Raw genomic sequence first — 20,646 nt, forward strand, 5'->3', positions numbered from 1 at the left:
TGTCGCATGAATCAAAAAAGCGTGTATTAGTTGCAGGCCTATACCTACTTGAATAAGAACCTTAACCTTTGAGCTTAGATAGCACGCGTCGTCACACCAAAGCAGGTGCTAGCTTTTTTCCAGAAACGATAGAAATAGCGTCATAATTCATTAATCCGCTATTTTACGATAAAGAAAGCAAACCTGCATATGGAGCGCAGTGATAGTAGCTCTGACATAAACAGAATATTGAACTGTCTGGGACTAACGATATCCTTCGATAACTGTAAAACCAGGTGAAGTCGGTAACGCAAAACGCAAACAGTCGATTGTAAGAAATTTACGAAGTACTGAGATCGGACAATTAGTTTCAGCTGGCTGTTGCGTTCAGCCTTTCGCGATCCTCCTTCGAATAGAGAAGTTACGCAGTGTAACATAACAAGTTCTTTTGTCCTCTTCTTGCACCTGCTTACGTCGGTTAAGTGACTGTAACTTTCGTTGGCGGACAATGACATTGTAAACGCGCACGGAAGAATAACACAATGCCATAGCATTAGTCTATTCTTGCGTCATGTATAGCTAACGAAAACGACGACAGCGGTGCACAAAAGGATGTTGTGCAGTTGGGATTTGTTTAAACTCCACTATATTTCCTGCTTTATGGTGTATACACAGGTATCTTCTTAATAATAATAGTAATAATAATGTGTATTGCTCAACTGATTAGGCAAATTCTTTTTTAGTTATTCGAGACAGCCGAATTCATATATAGGCTTTACGGATTTATTATCGAGGTGAATAAAACGTACGGCGAAGAAGCAGGGTGGACATATTTACACCGAGCTTCCGATGAAAGCCTTGTTCACCCGTTATAAGTTATACATGTCTAGTTTCCAAGTAATTTCTTCGATCCAGGATGTCCACGCAAATGGGGTGTTATAGCGGTTAATTCAGACCTACTATAGACCGACAAGAAGAGCGAGTAATAACAAGATGAAGACTGCATTGTCATCTGTGTATGGCTTGCAAAAGTAAATTCGTCCAGGGCAACAAACAAAGTTTATATTGTGCTGGCGACGCGTAACACAATGAACAGTCACCAACACCATAAGAAGTGCCGTGTGTCAAATAACGATGGGCTGGTCACAGGACAGTGCAGTCATTTGTAGCATTGAATCAAGCGACAAAAGAAAAATGAAATCTATTTTGGCTTAGCAACCACTGAGTGGATGAATCTGTTTCAACGAACAGAATGTAAAACAAATTGTTCTCCACGCTGTGAAGGACGGTGCCAAAGGGAATAGGTGCATTTAGCTTATTCTAGGGAACTCCGCAAACATCTGAGAGAGATCAGGTGAAAAATAAGTTGCTTACTTTGACCAATGACTGCGTATAGCTTCTTTTAGGCGATACACGACGATATGGATGCAATATTTCGAAGTGTGCGAACAATGTCCAGTAAACATTCTGACTCTGATAAGCGTGCAACAATTACTTGTTTTATGCTATCGGTGATCGATACTGCAGTAGCAACAGGACAAGATCGGATGATATAGTTTTGAGCGTTGGTGTTTTCTTAAGCACCGTCTTTTCATCCTTTCGTGAAACCATCACTTAATAAGATTTCTACCGATTTCTTCTTAAGCAATAATTCTACGTAGTGTTTAACATTTTCAAATGCAACTAGGTGGTTAACGTCAAAATTTCACTACGCACTATGTCGAAATCGGCATATATATATATATAAACTAAATCGTTCATTTTTGACCTATTGGCTTTGGTTTGCAATATTCGTTTACATCATAAGCGACCCATGATAATATTGCCACCCACGCGCGCGCGCAGAGCGAACATATGGCAAATTTTCGAAGGCTCTTCATTGTTCGCCAATCATCTTCTACCGGACGACGTATCTGCCACGCCTTTTGCGTGACGCTTGTTGTTTTAGAAACGGATTAATGGCGGTAAATTATTGTAAGACGTTGTTAGCAACGCTACAGTCGTCGGCGCCTCTGAAATGCTGATACAATAGATTTAGCATTAAGCTGCTATACTTGTCCACACACTGGACAGATTTCGCGTAGCTTATCAATTCGTGAACAACGGGGCTCAGATAGCCGGTCACCTTGTTCTTGGGGATTTCGGAAATAACACGCTTACACCTATCGTACTTGGATGAACTTTCCAAGAAAACAAAACGGATTATTATGGTAACGTAGAGATATTTGTACATTGGATATATGTTTTGCAGCAGTAATTGGGATTCCTGGGTGACGGAAAGGATTGATTTTTGCTCTAACAAGGCGGTAACAAGGTAGAAAATGCACCCTAGAATAGCCACAAATCAAATGCTGTGAATTGCTTAGTTGAAAAAGCAAGCGAAAACCTATGAAGCCATTAGCAGCACTAACGGTGGGTTGCTTGCCGAGATATGGTCCTCTATTACTTTCGTTATTATATATGCAAAGCATTGCAGAGTTTGCCGACTGGTGCATTAAGGATCGAAGGTGATCTATTGTTAATGAGTTACATTTTTAATTGTTCTCGCCAGAAAGGCGACCGAAATGAAGTCACGCCACTAACACACAGAGGAAATAATGTGAACAGCAGCGTACAAGTCTATTCATCTACTAGCCTTACTAAGAGGCGCTTCACCCACGCACGCTACCGGAAATAAGATCTGTATAATAAGCTTAGTAAATATACTGGTTAATACAAATTAATCGTAAGTGGGTGGGGTCATCTTTCCTTAACATATATATCATTTATGAGTGTTAGTATAACGTGCGCCGTCACCCAAAAGACTGGATGACCCTTTTGGCTGCGGGCAGACGATAAATTAGTACTTCTAACTTTAGCACTACTATTCTGGAATCCTCACAGCAGTTACCTAAGAGACCATCGACACCCTATCCATTGAGTAAAATATCCAGGTACGACAAACGTTACTGATTAAAAATCAAATTTCAGCTTCACCTACAATTACGGGTTGTTTCACTATGTTTGGTAGATACAAATACACTCGAAGACAAGCCAAAAAAATACCTACTATACATTTAATTTGAGCTAGAGAATACAACGTCCAAAAGATCTAATTTGTTGCTTTATCTTTTGCTTTGCATGGCTTCGGTCGCGGTTCAATCGGCCTAGGTGTATTAAGTGACGTTAGACTAACGTCAGACAGCCATTATAGCTATTGATAATAGATGAACGCTACTGCAAACAGAAAAAATGCAAGGAATCGCGACAGACGGTTTGTACGTGAGAGCTCCCGCTTCCTCCAGAATAGCCATAAAAAGGAAAAAAGGGGGCGGATGGAGTCAGCAAGCACATCTTGAACCCACCTTTCTTAGGTTAAGTCTATTACTAGTAGACATTTTTTTTCTAGAAAAAAAGTACCAGACTATACAATTACGATCATTAATCCTATGTATACGTATCCAGAGCTGTTATGGTCTATACTGTAATCTGTCTAAGGAAGAAAGGGAAGGTGATACTTGGATATCGCGGTTTAACAAATATGAAGATATGCTATAGAACACGAATGAATTATCATTGGTTGAGTTAATTTTAAACAATTCCAATATTACGGAAATCAAAAGGGCAACACTGTGTGTGGACCTAGATGTTATGGTGTTACAAACAATGTTACAGGAACCTCCGTCAACGATTCGAAAATCTTTAGATTTGGTGCTACGCACTATATCATAGTTTATTTAAATGAACTTTTGCTTTGCCACTTTCGGACATGCGCGAGACTATGCGAAATAATAGCGTTAGCTCGCTTAATGAACAGGATCCGCGACCCGATTCCAATCAAATTTTACGTTTAACAATGTGTTTTCCACGCATGCGTATATGGGTGTATACGTGTTAAGTATCATGTACTATATGCCAGCATACCCATATGTTACACTGGTTTGTGTACCATGTAATGTTCGCTTTACTTGTGTTAATTATGGATTCCTGTTTACGCACCGGGAAGCACACGTTGCGTATGAATAGTAGGCACCAATAACCGAAAAGCAACAGCAGAATAATAACATTATACATGTATAATGTGCATCAATGTTGCTCGTAAACGATATATGCTTCAGTTTAGGAATCAAATATGTCTTATGTATACATCTACACGACCTTGTTGTGCCAATGACTTTATTTGCGAATCGTAACACGTAACGGAACATTGTGTATGCGGTCCAATCGATGGCCAACGCCTGCATGAATGAACTAAGCGACCATTGAAGCCAATGTTCTTCCATTTGCCAGCGCATTCACCCAAGATATCCCCCAGAAACAAACCTCCTGATCCGCTCTCTCTCTCTTGTTTCCCTTCGCCCTTGATCCAGTTTCAGAGGAGAAAGCGTAAACATCCATCACGAAGCAGATAAAGCAGCATTGCTATTCAGAACAGAACGTAAGTGTCAACCTTATCTGCCTAGATAATCTCGGCCATGCTTACAGCCCCCACATAGCTTATTGTAAGCGAGACACCCACAATAAATATTTGCGTTTGTATGTCATGTCTTCTCTCTATCGCCTTGTTGTCGTTGTCCGAAAGAAAGCACTGGCAACGACATGTACGTACCGGTGATTGTTCCGCGCGCAGTCATTTGCGGTAAATACCGCTCTGCCATTGCGCTCTGCGAGCGTTTGCCCTAGTAAACTCGACAGTTCCCGAATACAGTAGGAAATATTCATAGTCTCGTACTTGATTCATCCGCCCACACATGTCTATTGAAATGCATACGTTCCAACGCTTAAGCGTTCATTCGGTCACTCTGTTACGTCCGTTTGATTGTTGCTGCCATTAATGCTGTCGACCGATCGCGATAGAGCCTTTGGCTTACAAAGCCCATCGTCCGTTAGTAATGCGCACATACTACGTCAGGCGAGCTATCGGAAGCACAAGAGTGAGAACAATGGTAAATACTCATCTAACAAATTTCACATAATCAATAAAGATGGTATTGATAATCCTACGACTCGAGAAGTAATTGCGCACACTTACAGGTTAATACGGGTGGGCGCACAAATATGTATTGCGTACTGTTCTGTTCGTGCTGTAAAGTTTGACGTACCTCAGACTAGCGATGGTGATAATCGAACACGGAACAATAACAATCGTCGTGTAGTTGATTCTGCCGTGGCAGTTGTCGCGTATTGACCGACAATTCGCTGTCGGCTCCCATCCAGCAGCCGTAGACGCTATAGCTGTCGCCGTCAGACAAGTCATCCATCTAGCCAGCTGATATGGGTTGTGCTGCCGAGTGTTCGAGACATATCCTTGGCCCTCGATTGGCATCCGCGCAGAGAGTCAGCTGCAGCGCGTGTTCGGAAAGGCAGGCTAAGAGAGGCGTCACTATCAACACCATTACAACTACCACTAAAGGCCAGCATAACACGAAGACAACTGACTAAATGCGCAACTAGCATAAAACGCCTATATGGCAGCCTCAGCGGCAGAAGCGATGGCAATGAGAAACAAGCACGCGGGTATTTCAGCCGTTGGCTGTAACGTAGTGCTCAATGGCAGACCAGCAGCACATAGTTAGTACTATACGAACGAAGAGCACGGTCGCTAGTATCATTCACCAACCTCGTATAGCGGTGCTTGGGTCCACCGCGCGATGCGACGACTCTGCCTGCTCTCGGAGGGCGCCGACTCGTTCGTTGTATGTATGAGCCCTTGTATCTCGTTAGCTGGCATCTTTGTCGCGCACTAGGCAACGCTCCGCTGTAGTTATCCACGAAATGACGAGCACAAGGGCGCTGCTATCGTTATTGCTGCTGCAGCTCAACTATGGAAACGCATACCCTGGCCACTAGGGAACGCCCGACGAGACCGGCTTATTGCCATACCTCTCCATTCAAGTCTGGAGGCAAGGCAAACTGCGATCCACTTGTATCACTAACAGCACATGCTTCAGGCGTGACTGGGTTGTTGTTATTGACAGTCTTAAAATTCTTGACCTACGTGACCACTATTAAAGATTATAGCGTGACAGAGTAGAAAGCCTTGTGGCGATTCTATAAACAGTTGAAATGGACGGAATAGAGGTGTTATATAGAAGGCTATACATATACAACATGATATTTTGACTTTCTTTTACCGAAAAGAAGAGTTACTAGCGGAAGTGATATTCTATGGCGGAATAGTTGATGAAGTAATAACACTAGCCTGAATTTTAACATACGGATAACGGGGCCTACTTTTCACGAACTGCGGGTATGCAGCATGTTCATATCAGAAGAATCACAAAAGAAGCAGATACAAACAAATATATAAGATCGGCAACTAGACTCAGTGGAGGTTCTTTTGTAAACCACCTTTTATCCATTTAGTGCTTTATAACTAGTCTTCTGGTTTGATAAGTTAGAACTTCATATCGCCTTATTGATAAAGAAAGCTAGTTATGGAAACGAATTGCAATATAGTCGTGTGAGGTCAAATAAAATTATTGCCGGTGGTCTGTTTTACGAAAATCGATTACGGATCCTTATTTTTCGAACACCTATGGCAACCCTGGTGCCCCAGAGTTAACCCCGAGAAGGTCAGAATGAGCTTCTCAGGAACAAACAGAACATAGTCTGCTTGGGATTTTGTTAAATTAGCGGCTTTGTACACTTACCTTCGTTTGCTAAACGTGTGCTTCTCTTGCTTTGTTGATCGAATATCACTGCTTTTAGAGCCAGGCATTTAGCTTGAGCCCCAAATAGTCTGAAAAATTATGTTTCTAAAGCCAACGATAAAAGTTACCTTGTTCTGGAAGAAATAATGATTAAACACGCTCAGTCTGTCCAGGGAGCAACTATACATTGTATATGTATTGTCCAGTTACTAGAAACAGGCGATATGAATCCAGTATTGATATATAACAAGCGTACGTCACGACGCCATGATTATCAGCGTAATATAACTACGGACTGTACTGACTGATTCACAAACCAATTACCATTACCAAATGATTTGTAATATTACGTTGTCCAATAATATTTAAGCAAACGCCATAATGTTAATAAATTTGAATGGATAGTCTGATTCTTTAATCCGAAACAACTTATCAACTCGGAAAATTTTCAATAATCTTTCATTTTCCAAAGCACAATTCATAACTCTAGAGCAGCTATTAGAAAAATGATCTTTGTAACTGGGTTTGATAAAATTACTTAACCAACACTTTAAACGAAAATACTCTTTCTTTTTCACCTTAATCACACTACCTTCACAGATTATTTACAACAGAGCATTGGATTTTTACTTGTTAAACGAGCCAGACCTGTAAGGAAAAAGAAGTCTATATCAGCTTTATGTTTTTATTTTTTTGTGCATAAAAATTCTTCAAATCACTGCCCTATGTATATATATATATATGTATATAGAACAAAGCAACGCCCGCTGCATCCAACGGGCGGGCTACGCCCGTATAGCAGAGCTCCGGTTAATATCCCTCACGTATAAAAGCATAACATTTTATAATGGAACTCATAGTGAATTGTCATTTAACTCGAATCCAACGGCCAATTAGCGAATTCTGAAGCAGCAGAAGTCCGGCAAAAAGTTTTTGAGTTATTGAATGGCTAGTTGAGAGTCTGGTGGAAATGACATAACATCTTGGAACATGTAGGACTACGCTATTATCTGCGGCGTGATTTAAATGTATATAACAATGGTGAGTTAGGCGAACTAATTGTTACGTTTATAGCCAGGTAATGTTTGAATCATTAATTTGAACTGATAGAGGCTCGTTAACAAATGAGAACTACATTCGTTAGAAATGCCTTATGTGGTAACAAAAAAGGAATGTGACTCCTGTTTGCGTCAGTATGGCTATTTATCTTGTTGCCTGTAATAATATTTTTTTTATTAGTGTTAGGTGGGAAATTAGCTTGGGCATAGAAGATACAAGTCTCATTATCGGTGTCTGTGGTTAGATTATGGGCTTATATAGCTTATATTATAGAAAGATTATGGGCTGGCCAAACTTAAGCAAATTTGCCGATTCTGATATGTGTAACCTTACGCTTAAAACTTAGTAAAACACATACGATAAAATCTATGATTTATTACTATACCACTTTGTGAAGGCGTTTATGTAGATCACAGATCGCTTGAGTTGCCTATGGGATGGTTGTTCATATTTCTTGTAATTGAAACAAATTGTGATGCTTACTAGGTTTCACTTACCATGCCATTGGGACTGGGTTTATGAGAGACCTTGTCTCATAAAGTTTTTTAGTGATGCGTTCGCCTTTCTAAAAGAATTATGATAGTACGACCTCTCCTTTACTTAACCTTGCACCCAGAACATGATTAAGTCTTTTGTTGAATTTTAGCTGAAAATCTGTTTTGCCACAATGGGCGCATTCTTTGGATCGTGAGCAAGCCACAGAGAATTTCTGAGGTTCCTTTTTGCATCAAGGATAAAAAATATCGTCACAGAATATTCGAGAACGATTTGTTGCTTCATTCTTAAGAGAATTGACTAGCAAGTAACGCCGGTTAAGTCTCCTGGCTTTATTGTCCTCAGAGAACATCTATCAGACTTTGATTCTATGTGCCAGAGGTCTTTACCACCTTCGTGGATAACCCGTAACATCGTACGTTTGCTCACATCAAATTTCGTCACTTACCTTTGATCCAAACGGACTGATTTTCGTCTGCTACAACGAGTAACGGATGAACGCATGCCAGTTACAACAAGCTCTTCGCCAAGGTGTATCCCAATTTGGGTCTATATATATATATCGAAAACGATCCTATATTTATACTTACTTACTTATTTATTTCTCCTCCAGATAAAATTTGTGTCACACTTGTAAGGCCGGAACGTCTCTTATCTTGAAGTTAAAATAAGAATATATTTCATTGTGAAACCAATGTAAGTTCGAATCCAGTTAACATTATCACGGATATTTTTACAAATCTTTGTTTTCTAGATATTTATGATAATTCATTTATCCAAACAAGTAGCGTTAACCAAGCGGTAAAGAGTTGTCTTTCAGATAATTTCGCTCTATTGAAAGCGCGTACGAAAGGATATCGTATTTTAATTCATGTACTGTACTACGGTATTTGAAGGCCGAACTTAAGGACAAATCGCTCGAGAAACGCTGCTTTATCTATCGCATGAGTAATATTATAGTGGCTGATTTTTCTTTGATATTGGACATCATATTTTCGCCATATTTTTTGCGTAAACAATAAAATCTTAATGAATAAATATAGCTTGTGTTACTAATCTCACTGAACGGCACGCAGCCTCGCAGCTAAACATCGTGTCAGCAGGATATGGTACTTGAGCTTCGAACATTTTGTTTTTAGACAAGTTAGATCAATTTATCAAAAAAGTAGCATTGCATTATTCCTCATCTAAAGAATATATCAGAAGTCATTTGGAGTTGCTTTATATTCAGTCATGATGAACTTAATTAATAATGGTGTGTCACACAGTAGAAGAATTTCTTTTATCGTCATTTAATTCCATCTATCGTGGACCCAAACGACCTTGGCTTTTTCAGCCAGAGGTTTTGCTATTCGAGTAAAATAAATTCCAGCTTACAAAAAGCAAGTTGCAGTTAGCCCGAGCTATCATCATTGCGCGGTGTACCTATCTACGATATACTTAAGTTAAAATATGTTTACAATGCCTTGCTACAGAATTGCCACCTAGTTTCGTGGTCTTTTTTCAAAGTTGTTGATTCTGTGGTACGTCGCGCAGCAATCATGATTCATTTGTGAGAAATTTCTTTTGTTGTTTGTCCTTGACACCGAAACATAATTTATGTGACAGATTTCAATAGTTAATTCCTGCATATGGCATAATTTTCTACCCATGAGGTTGCATTTGCTAAATTGAGCTGTCAATACAGCCATGTGCGGAGGATGTATATTCTTATGCAATGGATTGGACTAGCGCTAGCCACATGTATCTGACGATTACCACGGTTCACTATTCGAATACGATCGGTCCGAACAGTACGTTATATTCCAGTAATCCGTGGATTAACCATTCAAAAGTAAATATCTAATTCCCGGTTGTAAATGACGCTCTGGTGTGAGTCCTTCAACTTATCTAGTGTATCTAGAATTGATTCTATTAGCCTAAACGAGATATATCGGGGTACTGGCATGTAAGGCGAAGCCTATCGAGGAGCATCAGTACCCGAAAAAAATTGCAAGGCTGTGTAATCATTCTAGCGAAGATAGTTGTGCTTCGTTCTCTTTCAGTTAATTACTGCTACGATACGATGATGATTTCCTTTTAAATTTACAAGATCATGAATTGAATTCGTTAACTGTAACTGTATAAAGACGTAAACTAAATCATTTAAACTCGGCGTAAATTCCACACGCCTTGCCTCTGGCCTTGTACGGTTTCTAAACTCAGCTAACGTTAACTAAAGTCGATTGATAGTAGATGTATAATTAGATCGAACGCGCGTACCCTAAGACACTGACGCGGGCCGTTAACGGGCAACAGAGGAGAACACGTGGGTTCCTGTTGCTTCCACAGAACACACGGCGGATTAAGAGTTGCTTTACTTATAGTTTGACTAATTCTGTCTTGAAAGCTGGACAAGCTTATGTTCACAGTGAGCGAGACGTTTCGTCTGCAGCGAGTATTCAGTGAATATATGACGTTTTCGTTTCTTAGACACCGCGCTGCCTTCCAGAAACTGATGATCTTTGTTTACTGGCTGAATTTTGCATATTTTGAATAAAATGTACCGCATATTTATCCCTTTTTCTTTATTTTTTTGCCTTTAATAGACCTAAAAATTGTAACCTTGGTGTACTAAGGTAGTTGTCGGCTTCTGCGAATGAACGTAGAGAAATGTTCCGATTTCGTGGTGGATTTTTCCATAATATAGGGATTATGAAGTAATTAGCTAGTGTAATACCTATTCTAGTTCTGCCTTAATGTTAATGCTAAGTAAGAATCATTGTAAAATCTCCAGTTGCGAGTGACTATGCGCGCAGCTTGGTACAGAGATCCGATGAGCAAAATAAGCTTCATTTTGGGGGGAGCTATTCTTAGTGAATACATATGTAGACTTGTCGAGAGAGCAAAACGTATTCGAACAATGGTTAGTTGTTACATCGAGGGCGATATTACGAGTCTCCGAGACATTCTGCGCGACATCATCCCACCATAGCATGCTCAACTCAAGGCAAGCGGTGGTCCAAATGTGACTCTAGAAAAAGCTCTCTTGAAATCTAGCCATACCATAGGTAAGGGCCCCCCTAGCAGGTTTCCTACAAGCCTCTTCGATGCGGTCAGAAAAGTCAGGTTCCACACAAGCGCACGAAAGTGTGATGGGAAGCATTTTCTTGCAATCCATGATATTTTATATCAATGGATTTCATACCAACGTAGTGATTTGGAAGAATTAATGTGCATTGGTGTTTATCTGGTTTCATATCTACAGAGGTATATCGTTTGAGAACGATTGATTTCACATGTTTTTTTTTTCAAGAAGTATCTATAAAACAGATGCCTCTGTTTAATGCAATAAAAAAATCTTGCTCTCATAACCGAATAATCCTAGATTGGGTCCGTCTGAAGTGATGCTTAACGGCAGTACCGGACGTATTAATTTTGGGCCGTATATTTAACATTGCTGGAATGATTTCTAATAACGATATTTACTCTAAATTATCGCATTTATGGGCATGGCACACGTCTTCACGCGGATTTGAACAAATTAGACCTTTGCATGTTTCCAAGTTTGGCAGACAAACCCGTCACCACCGCAAAATCACATCCGTCCGTTAGAGTTAATTTATTGTTATTCAAACGGACTATGTGAGCGTACGTGCGCTAGGGGCATAGTTTGCTGTCGCGACTGTTGATAGAACTAATAACAAAATGTCCGACAAAAGGCTGGCGAGCGGCTATGGAAGGGAAGCTACCTTTAGAAAAAGCTTAATTTTCTACGCAGATCAGAAACATATGCTAACTAGCAAAATCAGAAGACATAGCTGCCTGGTAATGCGCGACTTGATCTTTAATGTTGATCTAAAAGGAACCTGTAGACGAAAGCTGGGAGCAAATTTGTGCCAGTTTAGGCAGCAAGAGACGACCAACGGAATTGTAGCAATGTGATATTCCTGGAATATGGCCGAGTGTATGGGGTCCAGTTTTTGTAGCAGGAAGAACCAGTGGCTCGTGTGTCGATAAACAAAATGTTTCACTGTTAAAGTAGGATGGAGCGTGCCAGTGCTATGCGATGTGTTTCTGGTCACTGCCCTATACTTTGCTTCAACTTTTCTTCTTTGGTTCATCTACGTCTTTTACAGGCGACACAAGTAGATATGTAAAAGAGCAGGTATACAGAAGGAGTATTACTAGCATCACTAGCGCTTACAGTGGTCCTCGCCAGGCCAAAGCCTGCAAACAGATCGTCTATGGACATGAACGTGCCATAAGTGAGTTTGTTGTATGGCCAGAGGGCTCGCAGATGAACAAAGCGTCTAGTAGTAAGATCTGAGATTATGTTCTAGTGAAGACATTTCGGACCGTGATTACTGGTAGATTCAGTAAGTTACGTAGAAAAGAAATAATGGTTTTGTGCAATTAGTGGACATTTGCTAGCAGTTTTTCATGGTACCTTAGATCTTGACCTTCTCGCGAAGGGTTCAAGCGTATGTTTCAGCATGAAAAAAAAAAATCTACAATGATTCATACATATCGTGGTCCAAGAAGCTCAGGAATATAATCGAGATTGACTGTCATTACATATTCGTTTGTCTCCACCGTATTAATTACCCCGGCACCGTACGAGGGGTTTTTTCGCGCAATCCCCACTAAATCGAACCGGTTCAAGTATTTAATTAGTATAATGCATATGGCCCACCAGATCTCTATCGTATGTTACCACTACAGACGAACGGCGTTTATAATATATTATATTATATATATACATAAATAATATAAAATAACGCGATGTTCGTTGTGCGTGCAAACGGAGAAGCGCAAAATCAATATGATAATTGATTTTTTTTGATTGATGTTGACAATATGTAACCCTTCGCAAATCCGAAATTTCTGGCTTCTCGAAAACAAGCCGAATTACTAAGGACATGATCGTCGAACACCGCCTTTTTCGTGAGACCTTCATTCCCCGTCAGTACTATCTTGATACTCGGGATATTCTAATTATGACACGTCATCGACATATGATTTTGACGTTGAATGTTAATTAAAAAAAGAAGAGCAAAAACTAGCCTATGAAGACATCTTATTTGAAAACTGTTTAGTAAAATTAATTTTTTCATTTTGAGAAGTCGATAATGTCGTTAAAAATTGGGATTTATTCCGGCTTATAAGGATGGCGGACAATCTCTTAGTAGGCCATGTTTGACTCAAACACGAAGTAAAATAACGAGATGACCTTATCACCTGTTTCTCCTTCTAGATGTAGGAGCAATTAGGTTTATGGAATTTAAATAAAAGCATCAAACAATTTTTGCATCCATGTCCACCACAAACACTGTAATAACAAAGAAATACATTGGTAACGGAATGTTTACTTAACTAATAACTTCTTTATGTAAATTGACGCAAAACGAGCGCTAAGCAAATCATATTATTGCCTGGAAAGCTATTGTGTATGAGGTTGGGTAATTAAAGAGAAAAAATTACTATTACAGTATAAACTATTGCACGTATATAGGAGAATTCCCTCGCTGGGAATTGCATGTGTTGTATACAATCATACATACATGGCTGTTGATTTCCTAGTGATGACTTGTGACAAGCAAGCCCTACGAGGGTTCAATAACACGAAGTGACCTGGTTGGCCTCGACCTTAATCGCAATGGATTGTCATTATAAACTATTTTTCTTAGCTAGGCCTCAGTCTGAATGTTTCAGCCTCGGCACCGCCGTTAACTGTTCCATCAGTCAACCTTTGGCCTGCCCTATGACCTGCAGTCTTTGAGCCTCTCTGCAAACTCCTACGGAAGCTGCGCTTCGCCTCGTAGTCGCACAAGATCCGTATGTGTAGTTTTGTCGCGGAGGTACTTTTCTGTGAGGAAGTTATTCGAAAGATCACGGTCCGCGGGTGTATAGATTTTAAAACGTGCCGCACAAATGATGAGCCTCAAATGACTAGCCTCTGATAACTGACAGCTTCGCTAGGGATCCCATTGTCCGACTTACGTAAGAACGTGGACAACCTTGTGTAGACAAGATTACCCGCTGCGGACTGGAGGCTATTAATGTCAGCAACAGCTATTAACAACATTATCTTTAAAAGCCGTTTTAAATTTTGGATCATAAATCAAGTAGTTCTTGTCCGTTGATAGATTTACGAGTGTGGGTTGATGTGAAGAAATGAATCCATACTTATAGCTGTTCCTTAAAAAGCAGAATATTTAATCGAAACCCTTTGTTATCTCAACGATCTAACTTTTATAGGTGCGTATACGTGTACTTGGCTCAAGTTTACATTTCCTCAAACAAAACTGACACCTCTTCACGATCCTTTTTTGCCCTGAAGCATTCGTAACGTGCACTCAATCCATCGGTTGTGGCCTGACTGACCGAATCCTCCTAGGATCACCAACGGTTCATTAAAAATCGTCTTGCCAACTTTTACTTTTCTTGAAAGGCCACTTCCAATTCATTGGCTACCTCTTTCGGCCATTCACGATTTGTCCGTGATCCGTTTTCCTCAAATGCTGTTTTCTATGACGTAAATCTCAACGGTATCTTTATAGTGTAAATCTGTATTTTAGAAAACCAATCATACTACTAATGACTACATGATAAACGATTTAAAAAAAAAAAACATTTACCGAGGATGTGGCATGGAGTTTAATTTTATCATTGTATCGTAAAAAAATACGTCGCGAACGCAGACTCAGATAGCGAAGGTCTGCTTCAGCAGCTGCTTCTGTTAGAACTGCCGCAGTGCAAGGCAGCCGCTTGCAGTCTGAAAAATACTAATTGTATTAATAAGAAGCAACTTCATGATGAATAAAATACAAAGGCATGGTTAAGGCAGAGAGAATGTTCCGGGAACGACCATTACCAGTCTTTGATGAAGCTTAATATTTCAAAAAGCCTTTATACATCTAATTTGGACGGTCAACAAACCTTCCAATTAATTTTACGGGTGGCGTAAGTGGCCGTTTTTACTCGTACGATTATGAGTATTTGATGATATGATGGTGGATATGAAAGGAGGTGTTGTACCATAAAAAAGCGACGATAAAAGCGCTTTTGACAATTTCTATTGCGTTCCATCTTTTAGGTAAAATCGCCAAAACACAGCTTGGACATTGTTGCCAGTACTTTAGGTCACGCCTGTAGCCTACGTTCTTAGGTAGGCCAACAATAGTATTAGGTTTGCGACAGCCAAAATATCGACTCAAAAATTATTATTTTGTAGCCCTGTCGAACTGCTGCTATTGTTATCATCATGGACGTCGTTGTGGGCTGAGCGGACGCGATCACTCGCGTGTTTTATCACGTCTACTATCGTGCGCAATGTTCGATTCGTTGATTTACCGCACCTCTTATACACGATATTACCACTACATTGGTCTGTTGAAAACAAATGTTACGCCATTGTACAGAAGGTGAATATTATTTTATAGAATGGTATTAGTAGTAAAAAGCCTGATCTTATTAATATCACCTTCATTTGCGGTATCGCCTTCATTCAGGCGGTACGTCAACTAAGAAAAGACACTGTATCTATCGTACTTAGAAGATCTGCGTCGACTGGTAGGTTATTGCATCTAATGAAGTCATAATTTATCAATTTTTCTTATAACATGAAGTTTAATTCAAGAACACGTGAACTCAACGTGCATTATTTTGATACAAACGGCCAACGCTATTGGAATTCTATAACAACCTTAACGAGATCCAATGTTATCAAAGACATACACGAGCAGGGTAAGATGTACTGTGAAACTGGTAAGTGTCCATGGAACATTCAGCTGTCTAACTCGTGTAGGCGCGGACATTGTTAAGCCCTGGGCCAGCCAGGGTGAGGTCCTGCTGTCCGATCTGTCCTTGTCGAGTAGCACCCAAAGTCGATAAACAGAGCAAACTGCGTAGAAATACACTAGGCTACCAATACAGCGATGAACGTTCGTCCTTAGTCATAGTGACTTCTCTCTACCTGACCTTGACTCACCGAGGTAAAATCTAACTGACCGGTTGTGTCAAGACAATTGTGTGCCGAACAGTTTTCTTGCCACTTAACGGGACGGGACAGGTGCGTACGTGCATCGATGGCGCAAATGGGCTCTGTATAGACTTACTCTGAACAATAGAGTTGCTGTACCCCTACACTTCATTGATAAAACCATAGCACCGGCCTATTATTGGATCCGCTGCTGAAAGTTATACACCTGTTGCAGCTATATCCGCTTGAAGAGCAATTCTCCACTATGTCTTAGTTAATAAGTCATATACGAATTGCATTATTATTACCATTCTTAGTATTGAAACCCATCAAAATGGAAGTAATGAAAGTAAACCTTTGCACCAACAACCGTCACTGAGATACCCAGATCTATAGATCACTACCACAATTCCGGGATAAGGCGGCATATTTCGAGATGTGCTTTCCAGTCGAGCGAAAAACAAGATTATCGTATGTAGGGTATGAAAAATGTATGTTGAAAAGTTCGAATTTTTCCAACATTAGCCCAATTTCGTGGACCCATTTAGTGTGCTAATTACAGGTTTGGTCTGTATACATGTTACAGTGTTTGAATTTTGGAGGAAGCCCATTTGTGGCCTTGTTAACATCCTCCATCCAGCAGCAAAAACAACAACACAAGGTACAGATCTCAAGTATAGGGAACTATGACGCGTTAGATGGAGAAGTAAATAGGACAACAGGATGTGTACGTGTGTAACAGTCCGCTCGTGGAAAGTTAAGTTAATACAACGTTCAGCGCTCACCGTAGCGTTAAAGAGAATGTTGGAAGGATCCAGTCGCCGGTTAGGTGATAATATGACGAGATCAAAAGATTGTCCCGGTGTCCTTGAGTGGCTACAATTATTTTGTTGTTTACCTACCATAATGCCTATTCGTTCCTTTTTAGAACAAATAAAAACGTTTTCGCGTGAAGATAGGTACGTCTTTTTTTGTGTGAATAGATGTTTTCCCGACGTTTCAGCTGATCTCTCAGTGATTTAATGAGATACTTTATGTATGCTGGTGATATACGTCCGTCTAACAACGAAGTGAATGTTAGATCAACGCAAGTTCTATCGTTATAGTAAATTGGGAACAAAGCCAACAAGTTGGCTGAGATTCAGGCCGATCGTATTGATTTCGACCCACTATAACTACGAACGTTGTTAAAATTTGAATTCCAAGGGGCAAGCTCATTTATTTATTAGGTATTATGCTGCGAAGTGCGACAGTATACAACGAAATCCATTATAGTGCACAGCATTTATCTGCTGTTATTAGAATACTGTTTTCACTCCCCCTAATAGCCTGTGTTAAATTTGAAGAATTTACGACAGGAGTGACTTTTACTTTCGCCCCTCCTCCATATCTTAATTAACAAATTAAAAGCACGTGCTTTGTCTCTTTTGACCATGCTCTGTCCTGTCGAAGATCTATGAACATCTCGATGACGCTGTCGAAATGCCACTTTTTTTCTATTAAGTATAAAATAATTGGTACTAGCCAAGTTCTTGCATCCCTATTGAAAAATATATCGGGCACAAAACAGAACAATCTTGCAATGATACATTACAAGAACATTTTATATACATATATATCAAGTTATATAACGTATTGAGACATGTTGTGGTGGTGGTGGTGATGATGAGACACAAATCAGCTTCGAATAAAACTAGAACCGAAGACGTTGGTGATTGTAATAATGGTGAACACGAAAGAAAAACAATAGATAGCTGTAGAGTATTATTATATGGGGGAGACTAAAAAAAATTTGACATGTTGAACTCACATGAACGCACGGTGATGTTTTGCTCGAGCGAACTTTAGTTTATGGTATCTAGCGTATAGCAGCAGTACGACGAATAAATGTAACAGCATAGTTTATAAGAGGAGAAATTAAAAAACGACCTTAACATGATAGGTCAGTGTGTAGTTGAATGCAATGCCCAAGTCCACGTATATGGCGATCGGGGTGCTTTTATTCGGATGTTTTTAAGTGTTTTTGAACGTAGCGTATTCGAGTGAATCTCTTTGTCTACGGGCAATACTGCTTTCGAAAGTCGTAATCGATTACCAAAACGACAGCTGATAACGATAAGCATGATAGGGTCATAAATGTGTGCTGCAGGGGGAATTTTGGCCATTAGCACTACAACTATTCAATGGTGATTTCTCTTCATGTACAGCAATAAGACATTCTAACACATGCTGAATTTAATCATGCACACGGATAAAGGTGAGGAGGTGGCAAAATTTAGCCCTCACTCGTTAAATTCATATGTTACATTGTTAGCCTGAGTACAGTGGTTCTGCTCAAGCGTTGTACATCTGATCTTATCATTCGCTCACTTTTCCAGTAGACTTTACGCGTGTCGAGAGCAACATTGAGAGATACTTTGACTATTTTCCAACAGTTTTTGCTGAAAGACATAGTGCAAGTCTTGAAGTTTTTTTTTTTTTTTTCAATAACAGATTAATTTTGACCGTCTTTGCCTTCCTCTATTTTTCCCATAGACTTAACGGAATGGTCGCACTTTTGTGAGAGGCGCATCAAATCACTGCTACAAAGCAGTCTGTCTGTCTGTCTGCTGCTATGAACTAAAAAAAATTGAAACAAAAATCAACACATGCAGTTGTCCTTGCTCAGACAGGTCCCACGATAAAAACAAAAGGTGTAGTGCTGAAACGTACAAGAACGTGAAGCGAATTTAAACTGGATGGAACGAGGAGAAAATGATACGAGCGCCTTTTGTTTATCTAACGCCTTGCTCGCCTTCTGGTCAAGTGATCAAGGTCAAGCAAAGTAAACAAAGACAGTTTTTTTTTTTTCGAAAATTTACAAACATCGGAGAGACGTTGTATATAGTAAAAATGTTTACTTTAGAATAATATAAGATAGCTCAATTCTATGCACTGCATATATTGATATGTCACGGCCTGTTTATTGTAATCTATGTAGTGTAAGCATATAGGTGGTCCACCTCTAAGGCCATTTTTTTTTAAGAAGTATAGGATCATTTTTCAACCTGTATTTCTTTGGCCAAATTTTTCGACCGCCGTGCAGTGAGTGAGTGAGTGAGTGAGTGAGTGGGTTGAATGTGGCCAGGAAATATTGTACCGAAGGTCGTTATGATCTAAGAGAAAACTCAAATCTAGGACCATTCCTGTATAACCTGTTTGTAACAACATTGTGACCTCTATGTGCTGATCTACCTGACTAGCAATTAACCGTTCATTTGCTAGTAGCGCTTTATTCTTAATCTGAACCAAGCTATTTCAAATTTCAAGTGGGTGGTTGGCATACAAGAGAACTTTTGGCTTATTAGGCCGTACTCGCTGGCAATATCAGTCTTTTGATTGTACAGGGAAAGTTGTCAATCGAATGTATCTCCTACCCACTCCTTACTAAGAGAATTATACATAGGTTTTATTTAAGCTAGAGGCGTTAGATCCAAGTTAGAGCTTGCCATAACTATTTCGAAGTCTCATTACGCTCATAAAACGATGTGAAAATGTGTACACTTAAACAATACAAATAAACTTTTATCGGTAGCCAAGCGGTGCTTTATCATATGAAACAACAAAAAACTCAGCGCAGGAAAAATGAAGATTAAAAATATTTAACTCATTAATGTACGACGGAAAAATATTCTATTAATTATGCTTTAATAAGAAAGATGTGCGCCATATAGTTTGCTACCTTCGCGTCTTAAGTTAGTATAGTAAAGGCTGATTTATAAATTTCTTTCAATATGGCCTACATTGCTTCTTTAGGTAACCTTAGTAGGTAAGAGCTAAGTAAAGTATTCACGTATCAAGTCACAATTTACTTTGTAACGGTTTTCTAATAGTCATTATAACAACCTTGATTCCTTCAACAGTTTCGGCTCGCAGGAGCATAGCTTTTAAGCTCCATTAGTCAGCCTAAGGTAAAAGTAGAACGTGTCCTTAGATGGATATATTTGGTAGCCAGCTAGATCCCAACTCCGTTATTCCCGACCTGTCATTCTAGTCTGCCATCTCGTATCTATTTTGTTTGCGTTCTCTTCCCTTTGGGTGGTAAGCGCCCGATGGCCGACACAACAAGTAGTACTTGAATGGGTCGCTGTAATACGCCGGCGGCGGAGTGGTACTAGCTCACGCTTGCCACGTGTTTCCCGCTCTGTCAGCAACTGCCTTATGATTATTGTTGTAACATCATCCCCATCAAAATTTTGAGAGAAACTCGCTCGTTTTTGACCGAAGAGTCAAAGCATTAGAAATGCGCGTAGTGAATACTAGGTGGCACCTGTAGTGCCGTAGTAGAAACGATCAGCCAACTAATGTTAGCAACAGCGATGGTGGTAAGGTCCTATACCAATATTAGTTTACAGGGAGAATCTAGAGGTGGAGCTTTAAAGCAGATCAAAGCCCAATTGGTTGCCAAAACTGTGATACGTTGTAGAACGTGCCATACGTAGGCATATCAGCCACGGCCGAGGGTTTGAATTGTCGATT

General features: G+C 39.8%; 1 long non-coding RNA gene across 2 annotated transcripts; it reads right to left on the minus strand.

The window, feature by feature from the left end:
- Positions 1 to 4,093: 4,093 nt before the first annotated feature.
- Positions 4,094 to 16,244, minus strand: LOC111250012 (uncharacterized). 2 transcript variants are annotated; one of them, XR_015326061.1, is made up of 4 exons: positions 6,612 to 16,244; positions 5,061 to 6,009; positions 4,568 to 4,875; positions 4,094 to 4,380 (listed from the first exon to the last, which is right to left on the minus strand). It is a non-coding gene; the product is annotated as an uncharacterized LOC111250012 (long non-coding RNA). The 2 variants fall into 2 exon arrangements; XR_002673162.2 differs by having other exon boundaries at positions 4,094 to 4,875.
- Positions 16,245 to 20,646: the final 4,402 nt, after the last annotated feature.

Source organism: Varroa destructor, unplaced genomic scaffold, assembly GCF_002443255.2.
Source record: "Varroa destructor unplaced genomic scaffold, Vdes_3.0 BEIS01000004.1, whole genome shotgun sequence".
NCBI lineage: Eukaryota > Metazoa > Arthropoda > Arachnida > Mesostigmata > Varroidae > Varroa > Varroa destructor.